Source organism: Megalobrama amblycephala, linkage group LG5, assembly GCF_018812025.1.
Source record: "Megalobrama amblycephala isolate DHTTF-2021 linkage group LG5, ASM1881202v1, whole genome shotgun sequence".
Lineage (NCBI taxonomy): Eukaryota > Metazoa > Chordata > Actinopteri > Cypriniformes > Xenocyprididae > Megalobrama > Megalobrama amblycephala.
This window is the reverse complement of record NC_063048.1, coordinates 12506067-12518421: the sequence shown is the minus strand read 5'-3', so window position 1 is coordinate 12518421 and position 12355 is coordinate 12506067. Positions and strand designations below refer to the sequence as shown.

The 12355-nt window shown below is 37.9% G+C and overlaps 1 long non-coding RNA gene across 1 annotated transcript; it reads right to left on the bottom strand.

Moving 5' to 3' along the window:
• Positions 1-203: 203 nt before the first annotated feature.
• Positions 204-11237, bottom strand: LOC125268499. Its single transcript, XR_007184899.1, has 3 exons — positions 10464-11237; positions 3646-3815; positions 204-465 (listed from the first exon to the last, which is right to left on the bottom strand). It is a non-coding gene; the product is annotated as an uncharacterized LOC125268499 (long non-coding RNA).
• Positions 11238-12355: the final 1118 nt, after the last annotated feature.

The window sequence follows — 12355 nt, the reverse complement described above, 5'->3', positions numbered from 1 at the left end:
AACAATTTGATTTACAACAATAGTGTTGGTGGATTTTCTTAAATGTCATTTTATTTCACTGGTCTGTTTATGCAAGTATTCGTATATGTGTCCAAAATGAACTCTACACAAACTCTACTGTTCAGAAATGTGACAGTCATGAGTGCAACTGATAACCCAATGCTAGTCATCTAAATGTTGCCGTAAGAGGCACTATAGCGGGAATTAATTTTTTTCTTGTTTTACAGTTTTCGGTCGTTTTTCTCTCTCAAGGATGATGAAGCAACAATTTTAAGAGAATCTTGTGCGCAGAGAATTTCAAAAATGTGGTGCATGGATGACGTATTTTTGTAGGCCAAAACACAGAAATGAGTTAGCTTTAGCACTTCTGGTTCCATCGTCCGTAAAGGTATAGTTCACTCAAAAATGAAAATTCTGTCATCATTCACTCACCCTCATGTTGTTCCAAACCTGTACGAGTTTCTTCTGTTGAACACAAAAGAGATATTTTTAAGAATGTTGGTAATCAGACAGTTGACGTTAGCCACTAACTTCCATATTTTGTTCCTAATTTTGAATGTAACTCTACCGCCCCCTTGAGTTTTTTTTTTTTTTTTTTTACTGATAGATCAATGCAAGCACTTGCACGTGCAAATGTTCAACCAGACCATGCATTTGTTTGGCGTACTTGCATATAGTACGTGCCAGCCAATACATTCTCGAAACATTATTTTAGTGACGATATCGAAGAAATCTGTACGAAAATGTACAATATACAAAAATTAAAAAAAAAAAGTAAAAATGAAAATCATACCCTGGCATACTATGGAAGCCCGTTTCCGCCACTAAATAATAATAAAAAAAAAAACAGTAATTGGTACTTTTTATCTTACAATTCTGACTTTTTTTCTCACAATTGCGAGTTATAAAGTCACAATTCTGTGATATAAACTCACAATTGCGAGTTATAAAGTCTGGGATATAAACTCGCAATTGCGTGATATAAAGTCAGAATTAAGAGATATATGCTAAACTCGCAATTGCGAGATATAAAGTCAGAATTCTGAGATATAGGCTAAAATCTCAATTGCTTGAAATAAAGTCAGAATTCTGAGATATAGGCTAAACTCACAATTGCGTGATATAAAGTCAGAATTCCGAGATATAGGCTAAACTCGCAATTGCTTGAAATAAAGTCAGAATTCTGTGATATAGGCTAAACTCGCAATTACGTGATATAAAGTCAGAATTCCGAGATATAGGCTAAACTCGCAATTGCGTGATATAAAGTCAGAATTCCGAGATATAGGCTAAACTCGCAATTGCGAGATATAAAGTCAGAATTCCGAGATATAGGCTAAACTTGCAATTGCGTGATATAAAGTCAGAATTCCGAGATATAGGCTAAAATCTCAATTGCTTGAAATAAAGTCAGAATTCTGAGATATAGGCTAAACTCGCAATTGCGTGATATAAAGTCAGAATTCTGAGATATAGGCTAAACTTGCAATTGCGTGATATAAAGTCAGAATTCTGAGATATAGGTTAAAATCTCAATTGCTTGAAATAAAGTCAGAATTCTGAGATATAGGCTAAACTCGCAATTGCGTGATATAAAGTCAGAATTCTGAGATATAGGCTAAACTCGCAATTGCGTGATATAAAGTCAGAATTCCGAGATATAGGCTAAACTCGCAATTGCGTGATATAAAGTCAGAATTCCGAGATATAGGCTAAACTCGCAATTGCTTGAAATAAAGTCAGAATTCCGAGATATAGGCTAAACTCGCAATTGCGAGATATAAAGTCAGAATTCCGAGATATAGGCTAAACTTGCAATTGCGTGATATAAAGTCAGAATTCCGAGATATAGGCTAAAATCTCAATTGCTTGAAATAAAGTCAGAATTCTGAGATATAGGCTAAAATCTCAATTGCTTGAAATAAAGTCAGAATTCTGAGATATAGGCTAAACTCGCAATTGCGTGATATAAAGTCAGAATTCTGAGATATAGGCTAAACTTGCAATTGCGTGATATAAAGTCAGAATTCTGAGATATAGGTTAAAATCTCAATTGCTTGAAATAAAGTCAGAATTCTGAGATATAGGCTAAACTCGCAATTGCGTGATATAAAGTCAGAATTCCGAGATATAGGCTAAACTCGCAATTGCTTGAAATAAAGTCAGAATTCCGAGATATAGGCTAAACTCGCAATTGCGAGATATAAAGTCAGAATTCCGAGATATAGGCTAAACTCGCAATTGCGTGATATAAAGTCAGAATTCCGAGATATAGGCTAAACTCGCAATTGCGTGATATAAAGTCAGAATTCCGAGATATAGGCTAAACTCGCAATTGCTTGAAATAAAGTCAGAATTCCGAGATATAGGCTAAACTCGCAATTGCGAGATATAAAGTCAGAATTCCGAGATATAGGCTAAACTCGCAATTGCGAGATATAAAGTCAGAATTCCGAGATATAGGCTAAACTCGCAATTGCGTGATATAAAGTCAGAATTCCGAGATATAGGCTAAACTCGCAATTGCGTGATATAAAGTCAGAATTCCGAGATATAGGCTAAACTCGCAATTGCGTGATATAAAGTCAGAATTCCGAGATATAGGCTAAACTCGCAATTGTAACTTTATATCACAATTGCAAGAAAAAGTCAGAATTCTGACTTTATATCACACAATTGCGAGTTCATATCTCAGAATTCTGACATTTTTTTCTCACAATTGCGAATTTATATCTCAGTATTCTGACTTTATATCACGCAATTGTGAGTTTATATCTCGTAATTCTGACTTTATAACTCACAATTTGTGGGAAAAAAAAGTCAGAATTCTGAGATAAAAAGTCACAATTACTGTTTTTATTTTTTTATTTAATGGTGGAAACGGGCTTCCATAGCATACAGAAACGTACAAACGAGATCCTAACGAAATGCTCCTTTGTGATACCAGGATATAGTAAATAAGAGTTGCCTAGTTAAAAATTGGACGAATGCCCTCTCAAGTCGTATTTCCATTTGGAATCTTGGGGATAATTTTTATACCTGACTTCCCTAGTTAGGCAGGCCATTTGCTTTAAACATGGCGGAGGGGAGAACGATTGTTGCTGTGATGGTATATTCTTTACTAGTTTTTTTCCACAGCAGCTACATTGCCTTGTCTTGTCTTTAAAATAATATGTTTACATATATGGATATATATATAACTTGGAGCGTACTGAATAGCAAAAATAACCTGTATTTGACCAAAATTCCACAATCATCACCAAGCAGACTATCTAGATAGCATGGTGAATGTTTATTGTTGTCAATGAATAGGACGCTAAATGTAATTTTGGCTTTAATAAGATTTTCCCAAAAAATAGGCAAGAATAACATGGTGTCCTCCACGATTCCTATTCTTTCCGACAACAAAGCACTTGAATGTGATGAGGAGAATTTGGGGGAGTGTGTTGTTTTGGCCTTTAGGTTTACAATTTCCAGAGCCAGCACTGTAGGATTAATGCTTCCATTATCGACCAGTATTGGAAACAATTATTTAAAACCTCAAGGGGAGGAAAGTCACTGAGCTTTGAATTTTGATTAATACTGACACCAAATGAATCTATATTTAATTTAGGCAGAGATTCTGCGGCTAGACTTGACACTCACCTTTATTTTAATGTGGGCCACAGCTGTTTTGTGTATCTTGTGCATTGACCCGAGGCTCTGATGAGATGCCACTAGTTGCTGCAGTAGCACTGATTGGATTTATTTTTTCTGCTTTACAGAACAAGTGCCCTGCTAATGCTGCCAGCACACTGGTGTCGACCATCTGTCCTCTGTGAAACATGGAGGAGTAGGCAACAGTGATGTCACAGTTGATGAGGGGTGAGTAAATGAACACTAATGGAGCACAATACTTAATCTATTCATTGTAACTCTCTGATGGTATTATCATTCTGTGACATCACATCACCCCATCTGGCACCTGATCCAAAGCTGAAGGTCAGTGGGAAATTTTAACTGGGTTTTGTGGTACACCATAAAGGGGCGTGTCCCACAACCCCACCTTATCTCTCTTCTAAACACAGACCACTACAAAGGCATCATTAAGCTGGGTTTAGCCAGCTTTAATTAAAAGGGTCATTTCATATATCAGGTCAGTCAGCCTGAGCCGTTTGCAGTCACTGCAGCTGAACCCAGCCTGTGTGGCTCTGAAGAACATAATTGCTGGCATACAAAATATTCAACTACAGTAGCTGCAATAAAGAGCTTATGATAGGAGATGTTATCACATGCTCTTCCCTTAGTGAATTATGTCTAAATAATATGCACTCGTCTAACTATTACAGTGAACACACTGTTCAGTTCATATCATGCACAAAAACTGGTATTTTATATCCTGTCTGGATGCTTAGCTTGTAGATAATAACCTAAAATTATGAACTAAACTAGACATTATCAACCATATCCATGACATGCTGTGGTTTGTGAAAGAAAATCATTCAGATTCATCTCCCAGTTTGTAAAAGGAAATAAAAATCATGTTTACAGTGATGCACTTATTGGAAGGCTTTATAAACAAATGAAGGGTATATTTTTATTAGATCATTTATATTAACTCTTCCATACAAAAATGTATGGTAATTAAATAAAAAGAAAAACCACTACAACATTTGTCTACAGCATTGTTTTAGTGTTGAGCCTGTTAGGTGGATGACAGTTTAATGTTCTACAGGTGTAATTCTTTTGGGTGGTGTTTGCTCTGTGTAAACAATAATTTGTGGATTATTACGTCATGTACACCATTTCTAAAATGCTCATGCATTGCAAAGTTACCATGTTTACTGGCTTTAAATGGTTGTGACTGGAAATTGAAAGATTCATTGTTAGCAAATCTTACGTTTAACAATTTTAATATTAAAATACTTTAAAAAAATATTAATAATAATAATGATTTCAACAATTTACTGTTTTCAACATTTATAATAATAATAAATGTTTGTTGAGCAGCAAATCAGCGTGTTACAATGATTTCTGATTACTGAAAACTGAAGTAATGATGCTCAAAATGTATGAAATTTTTCAGGAATAAATTACTTTTTAAAATATATTTAAATAGAAAACATGTCTTTTAAATTGTAATTACATTTAAAAATATTACTGTTTTGTAATTAAATAAATACAGCTTTGGTGAGTGTAAGAGAACACTTTAAAATAAGGTTCCATTTGTTAAAGGTGCCGTAGAACATCTTTTTAAAAGATGTAATAGAAGTCTAATGCTGCGTTCACACCGAACGCGTCTGGGGCGTCTGAGGCGTCTGATTTACATGTTAAGTCAATGTAAACGCGCGTCTAGGTGTCCTGCGGCGCGAATCAAGTGTCTAGCGCGGCGCGAATCGGCCGTTGACGCGCGAATGGCGCGGCGCGAATTGAGCGTTCACGCGGCTGACGCGCGAATTGAGCGTCTGACGCCCAAACGCCCGAGTTGAAAAATCTGAACTTTGGCGTAAATTCGCGGCGCGTTAACCAATCAGGGACTCTGCTTTGGTAGTAACGTGTTTATGATGTGATCAGCGGTGGAGACCAGAACAAAGATGTCGCTGCCACCCTGAGCTCTATGATGTGTCATTATATTTTTATCGAGACAGGAATAAAAAGGACCTTGCCTGGAAAAGAATAAGCGAAGAAATCGGACAATCTGGTTAGTTGTAAAACTTTTTGCATGATTTTAGCCGTTGATACTAGCCCACCTTCAAAATCCGGCCGGCATAACCGAGTTAAATTGCCGCTACAGGTTTCCATCTGACGAGATTATGTGTTTATTCAGAGGATCTGTGCAGAAAGAGATGAAAGCCCCTCCCATGACGCGAATTCGCGTCTGAACACACTTTGTTTAGACGCGCGAATTGAGCGAATTTTACGCGCGTCCGAAGCGTCTGACTTCAAAATGTTCAAGCGTCCAACTAGACGCGTCTGGCGCGAATTTGACGCCCCAGACGCGTTCGGTGTGAACGCAGCATAAGGTGTCCCCTCAATGTGTCTGTGAAGTTTCAGCTCAAAATACCCCATAGATTTTTTTTTTTTTTTTTTTTTTTTAACTGCCTATTTTGGGGCATCATTAAATATGCGCCGATTCAGGCTGCGGCCCCTTTAAATTCTCGTGCTCCCTGCCCGAGCTTGTGCTTGCCTTAAACAGCATAAAGTTCACACAGCTAATATAACCCTCAAAATGGATCTTTACAAAGTGTTCGTCATGCAGCATGTCTAATCGCGTAAGTATGGCATTTATTTGGATGTTTACATTTGATTCTGAATGAGTTTGATAGTGCCCCGTGGCTAAAGCTAACATTACACACTGTTGGAGAGATTTATAATGAATGAAGTTGTGTTTATGCATTATACAGACTGCAAGTGTTTAAAAAATGAAAATAACGACAGTCATTTCTCAGTGAATACAGTACATTAGCAACATGCTAATGAAACATTTAGAAAGACAATTTACAAATTTTACTAAAAATATCTAGCCTGGATGCCAGCCGAACTTAGCCCCGCCCACAACATTTTGAGGTCGGGGACTCTTGGAGTTCGGTCTGGACTCGATCCGTAGAGGAGTAATTATGCCCGAACAGAAACTGTTCGGACCAATCACATTGTCAGGGCGATGATTGACAGATTATCACCAGAAACGTAATCAGCCACGTCATCAAAGAGCGCTTGGGGAGTTTGATTGACAAGCGATCTAACCAATCAGAACGCCGCATCCGCCATTTTGTCCGACAAAGCAGTCAGGAGTTAGAAGATTAACCTCGGTGGAGTTAAACTTGAAAAATTGTGCATATTGACGTCTTTCCGCGTTTGAAACAACATTCATTCTCATGTTCATTCATGTTTATTTGATGCTATAAATGGACTAGTAGGAAGAGATGATCGGTTCACGAGCCTCTGCAATCTGTCACGATCATGGTCACAACCCATTAAAGAGCCACAAAACGGTTTTTATTGTTTGAATTTTTTTAATAACTACACAGTTTGAAAGCTGGGACTTTGTTTAATATCATAAGTAACCTGCTCTGTCTCGTCTGTCGATGTGTTGTCAGTTTCCTCTTTGCTCCGCGATGTATTTTCCACTCTGTGTGGCGTGACAGCGCCACGGCTTGTCAGACAAAGCAACAGTAACTAAGGGGGGCGGGTCTTTGCGAAAGGTCAATTAGTTTCCAACAATGATGGCTGTTGAAGAACTGAGATGTGTAGATTCCGCCATCGCGTCCGTTATAGAAGATATCGACAGCGCATTAATTTTAAAAGAGGAACAGAGGACCGCGATCAAGGCATTTGTCGATGGGAAAGATGTCTTTGCCGTCCTTCCTACAGGATTCGGCAAAAGTTTGATTTATCAGCTGGCCCCGATGGTCGCTAACAAGAGTTCTGTTGACAACTATGCGTCGCTCAACATACGTCACTTACTCTGTAGCTCTGATTGGTTGTAGGTCTATCCAATTGAGGTCTTTCCTGGATCGGTTGAAATACGCCCCCATAATCAAAGCCCAATGGAGCAGTATCAGACTCATATTCGAACTAGAATTGAGTATGACCACGTCAGGCTAAAAAATATCATGATATCATGGATCGTGTCAGTTATTATCGCTCCATCTGCCATTTTTCGCTTTTGTCCTTGCTTGCTTACCTAGTCTGTTGATTCAGCTGTGCAAATCCAGACGTTAATACTGGCTGCCCTTGTGTAATGCCTTGAACATGAGCTGGCATATGCAAATATTGGGGGCGTACATATTAATGATCCCGACTGTTACGTAACAGTCGGTGTTATGTTGAGGTTCGCCTGTTCTTTGGAGGTCTTTTAAACAAATGAGATTTATATAAGAAGGAGGAAACAATGGTGTTTGAGACTCACTGTATGTCATTTCCATGTACTGAACTCTTGTTATTTAACTATGCCAAGGTAAATTCAATTTTTAATTCTAGGGCACCTTTAACTATAACATGAGCCGAATTTACACTGAAATTACCTGGAACAATTTGTCCCAGGAACTTTTTTTCCTCCCAGACATATTGCTAGTTGTGTTTCCATAGCGGTCTAAAGTACTGTGAAAAAGAGTCCGGTGACGTAGGACTGAGTGCGACTTTCCAGTTCCCGCTGAATATTCGTCCTCCGCATATAAGCTTAATAAAGTCTGAACCTCACTATCAGTCCATCTGTGATATTTTTTAAACTCCATTGTTGATTCGAATAGCAAACAACTGCACGCACCTCAACAGACTTAAAAAAAACGATGGTTGAAATAAAATGCGTGGAGTCAACCAATCAAAATGCTGCGTGAACTCAACCAATCAGCATGTTCAACGCCCAAGTCCCACCCCCGAAAGTTTCGTAACTTTGAAAAAGTACTACCTAGGGAGCAGGTACTTTCTGGGGGGATTTTTTTTATTTATTTTTTTTTACCCTTAACTTCATTTAGACCCTGGTTCCTGCGGTTGAAACACACCGAGTACCACCCCAAAGTTCCTAGTTCCTGGGAAAAGTACCTGCGGTGGAAACATGGCTATAAACTAAGCATGAACTAACAATATAAATACTTCTAAAGCATTTATTAATCTTAATATTAAAGGTGGACTCAGTATTATTTCAATTACACTGTTTGGAAGTTAGTCAGGCCGATACCAACAACAAACGTCTAACCAATCAGCATTAGGGGGCGTATGGCGATCGAGGAGAGAGAACGAGCAAGAGAGAGATTTGAAAATAAGAAAGAAAAAAAACTGCAGAGGGAGAGATGGGATACAATACAAAACAGCTCAAAAGAATATCAGTGGAATGAAGGTTTATGCCTGGGCAAGCGCTTTAGGACCCGCGTTTATATTAGAAAAGCTTTCCAGCGCTGAAGAGAGCTAAGCGGGAAGGCCTAAAAACAGATGTGGAGGCTGCTTTGATTCCTTATCATGTAAATAACACTGGGTTTTGATTGTCTGGAGCTGCTGTGCTGTTGGCGATTAATAACAAACTCTTGTTTATATTTACTCGTGTGTACTGTACATTCATTTTTTGTGCTTCCTTGTCGTTCGTTCATCTGCGCTTTATTTTTTGTGAAGCATTTTGTTGCGTGTCACCTGTGATAAACAGACATCCACTCTCGCGTTGCGTGTGTAACAGCGGCCAGATAGTGAGAGTTTTACAGTTAAACTACTGCACACTGATGACTGCTAGAGAATGCAGTGTTTAGCATCATTGGTAGAGCATTCACCTCGCCTGCCAGCAGCGATCGGGCCGGGGTTGGAGTAGGGTGGTTAGAATTGGAGTGTGAGTTTTGGAGGCGGAGCAATGAAGAGAGGGGTGTGTTTGTTTGGGTTGATTTCAAATATCAGCAGTGTTCAACAACGAATTTGAGAAATCGCATACAGCACCTTTAATTTTAAAAATGTGATGATACCAGCATTTCCCCCTAGGATTTTGAGCGCCGTTGAGCGGATTCTTAAACACCTCTGATTGGCCATTGTGTTCACACGCTCAGCAGATATGTCTGTGATTGGCTACAATGATCAACGCATCAAAAACATGTTGTAAATAGACATCTTTGACGTTCTTCACCAAGCGCTTACACAGATACACACGGGAACATTTGAAAGCAGGCGTATAGTGGATCAGTCTATCAGTGGATATATTAAGGATCCGCTAATAGACGCCTGCTTTCAAACACTCCAGTGTATCTGTGTAAGCGCTCTGTCAAAGATGTCTATTTACAACATGTTTTTGAAGCATTGATCATTTGTAGCCAATCACAGACATTCTGTATCTGTTGAGTACATGAACACAAACGCCAACAACAGCGCTCAAAATCCTAGGGGGAAATGCTAAAATTTCAGGACTGACTTGGTACCGAAGTCGGTACTTTTGACAATCCTAATATACTGTGTATATATACATATATATATATATATATATATATATATATATATATATATATATATATATATATATATATATATATATATATATATATATGTGTGTGTATTTATACACAGTTCTGTCATGAAACTCTAGATGGCCGATAGGTCCTTAACTCAATCTGCTTGCCATTACATCATCTCAACAGGGCCCCACTGATTGGGTCCTGCTGTATCAGTAGCCAATGAGATCGCTGCTCAACCTTCAAATATTCGGTCAGCATTATCTGTAGCTGTTGCAGTGAACTTTCAGAAACCCTCCATCTTCCCATGCTCCACCTGTATAAATCCATTATTGGTAATTCATGTATGATATATTGTACAGCAGCAGCATGTCTTACTTGCTCACAGCAGCGTGTCGTGTGTGTATTGGCAGTAGCAAGACCCGTACTTGCTCTGCAGCAGCAAAAACCAACAGCAGCAGATCTGTTCCGCCAAGGCCAAACATATCAACATTGTCATATCCATTACCATGCCAAAAACTCAGCAAGTTGTCATAACAGAAATATATGCACATACACACTCACCCAACCTTCATAGATAATTTGCATTCGTAGACCTCTCTATAATTCAACAGCCAGACAGGGCAGTTCTTCAAATGTCTTCAAAAAGCTTTTTTTTTTCTTCTTCTTCTTCTTCTTTTTTTTTTTTTCAGGAGCTGTCAATTTGCATTTACAAGACTTTCCCAGTGGAAAGCACCTCTGACATGGAAACCTTGGCTGCCATGGCAACATGCCACAGAATTAAATATTTACTACAGAGGTACTGGACAGCCAGTGTAATAAACTAGATTCCTTCAGCCTCAACTTTAACAGACCAGGTGTACAACGACACTAACCTTTTGTTATGCTTACTGATTAATTAACAACGACAGCGCTAAGAGTCAACCAGTTTGCTCAAGTGATATTGCTGTTTGACATTTATAGTCACACAAAGCTAAAAAAATTTTTACAGACTTTGGCACAGTATTAAGGCAACATGAAAATCCCAGTCTTAAGCAATGTGAGTCATGTCCGGCACATTAACAACAGAAGTTCATCATGTGACCGGGAGCTCTTGGTGTGTTTTTCATATCCTATTTAAGCCAGCAAATGTGTAACTTGTACTCAAGTCAAAAGTTAAGTGGCTAAATCTGATTACGCCACATACAAGAGCACATCCGGCTAGTGTGACTAGAGCTTCATCTTTTAAATGTCTTCTGTCAAGATAATTCTATTACAGTGCAGATTTCCGTACACATTAGGTTAATGTGGTTCATCTTTATTTATTCAGTGAATGTGGAAGGACTATGCCAATAAAACAGAGTGAACAAAGTTATAACTTGATTGGTGGGTCAGAGTTTGTTATTTTAGTATTATTTATTTACTAGTATACTATTTATTAATATTTTGAATTAGATTGTAATTTATATTTTCAGTTTTCATTTTAGTTTAAGGTTTTGTAATTTGATTTTGTGCTTGTCATTTTTATTAGTTTGCTTTTTTTTTTAAATATATATATTTATATGCTTTAATTGTATTTTATTTCAGTTTTAATAATCTTAGTAGGCTACTACAACTTTTTAATTTCAAAATTTCTTTTAATTTTTTTAAAAAGGGTTCACCCAAAAATGAAAATTCTGTCATTTATTACTCACCCTCATGTCGTTCCACACCCGTAAGACCTTCATTCATCTTCAGAACACAAATTAAAGGTGCCCTAGAATCAAAAATTGAATTTATCTTGGCATAGTTGAATAACAAGAGTTCAGTACATGGAAAAGACATACAGTGAGTCTCAAACTCCATTGTTTCCTCCTCCTTATATAAATCTCATTTGTTTAACCCTTTCGAGCGTGAGTTTAAAATATTCTAACTGTCCCCCCAGAGTGAGTTTTCTTAAGGCGACCGTTATTTTAGAACGTTTGCCTTTAATGTTTCCATAGCGACGCATCTTGCGTGTCACGAGCGCTGAGCGCAGCCACAATAACACTGTATGACAGATGGATCGCTATTATTTTGTTTTTCCTTGTTTATTTAAAATATTCACAAACTTGCTTACCATGTCATCAACTATCTGATATTCCGATCCTCAAATATGTGTAAGTGAGTGTGTTTTGTCCTTTAAAAGCCTTTATAAATGATCTTTATCTTGATCTATAATGCGAGATGGGCGCCGCCATCTTAGTTTGCCCCGCAGTTCGCAGAGTCCTGTCAGTCGGATTTACAGCAGGTGAATTCATAATTTTCTCCCGAAATATATGCAAGTAAGTGGCTGGTGAACTGGAGGAATAATAGAGTAAACTTTGTAGTTACTTAGGCCCATTATGTGTGTCTGATATGAATAAATGTCGGCAAATTGTTATTGCTCCTTCCACTGATGTCTGACATCAGTGTGTGATTTATAAACTCTAAATATATTGTTTTAATGGTGCTTATGC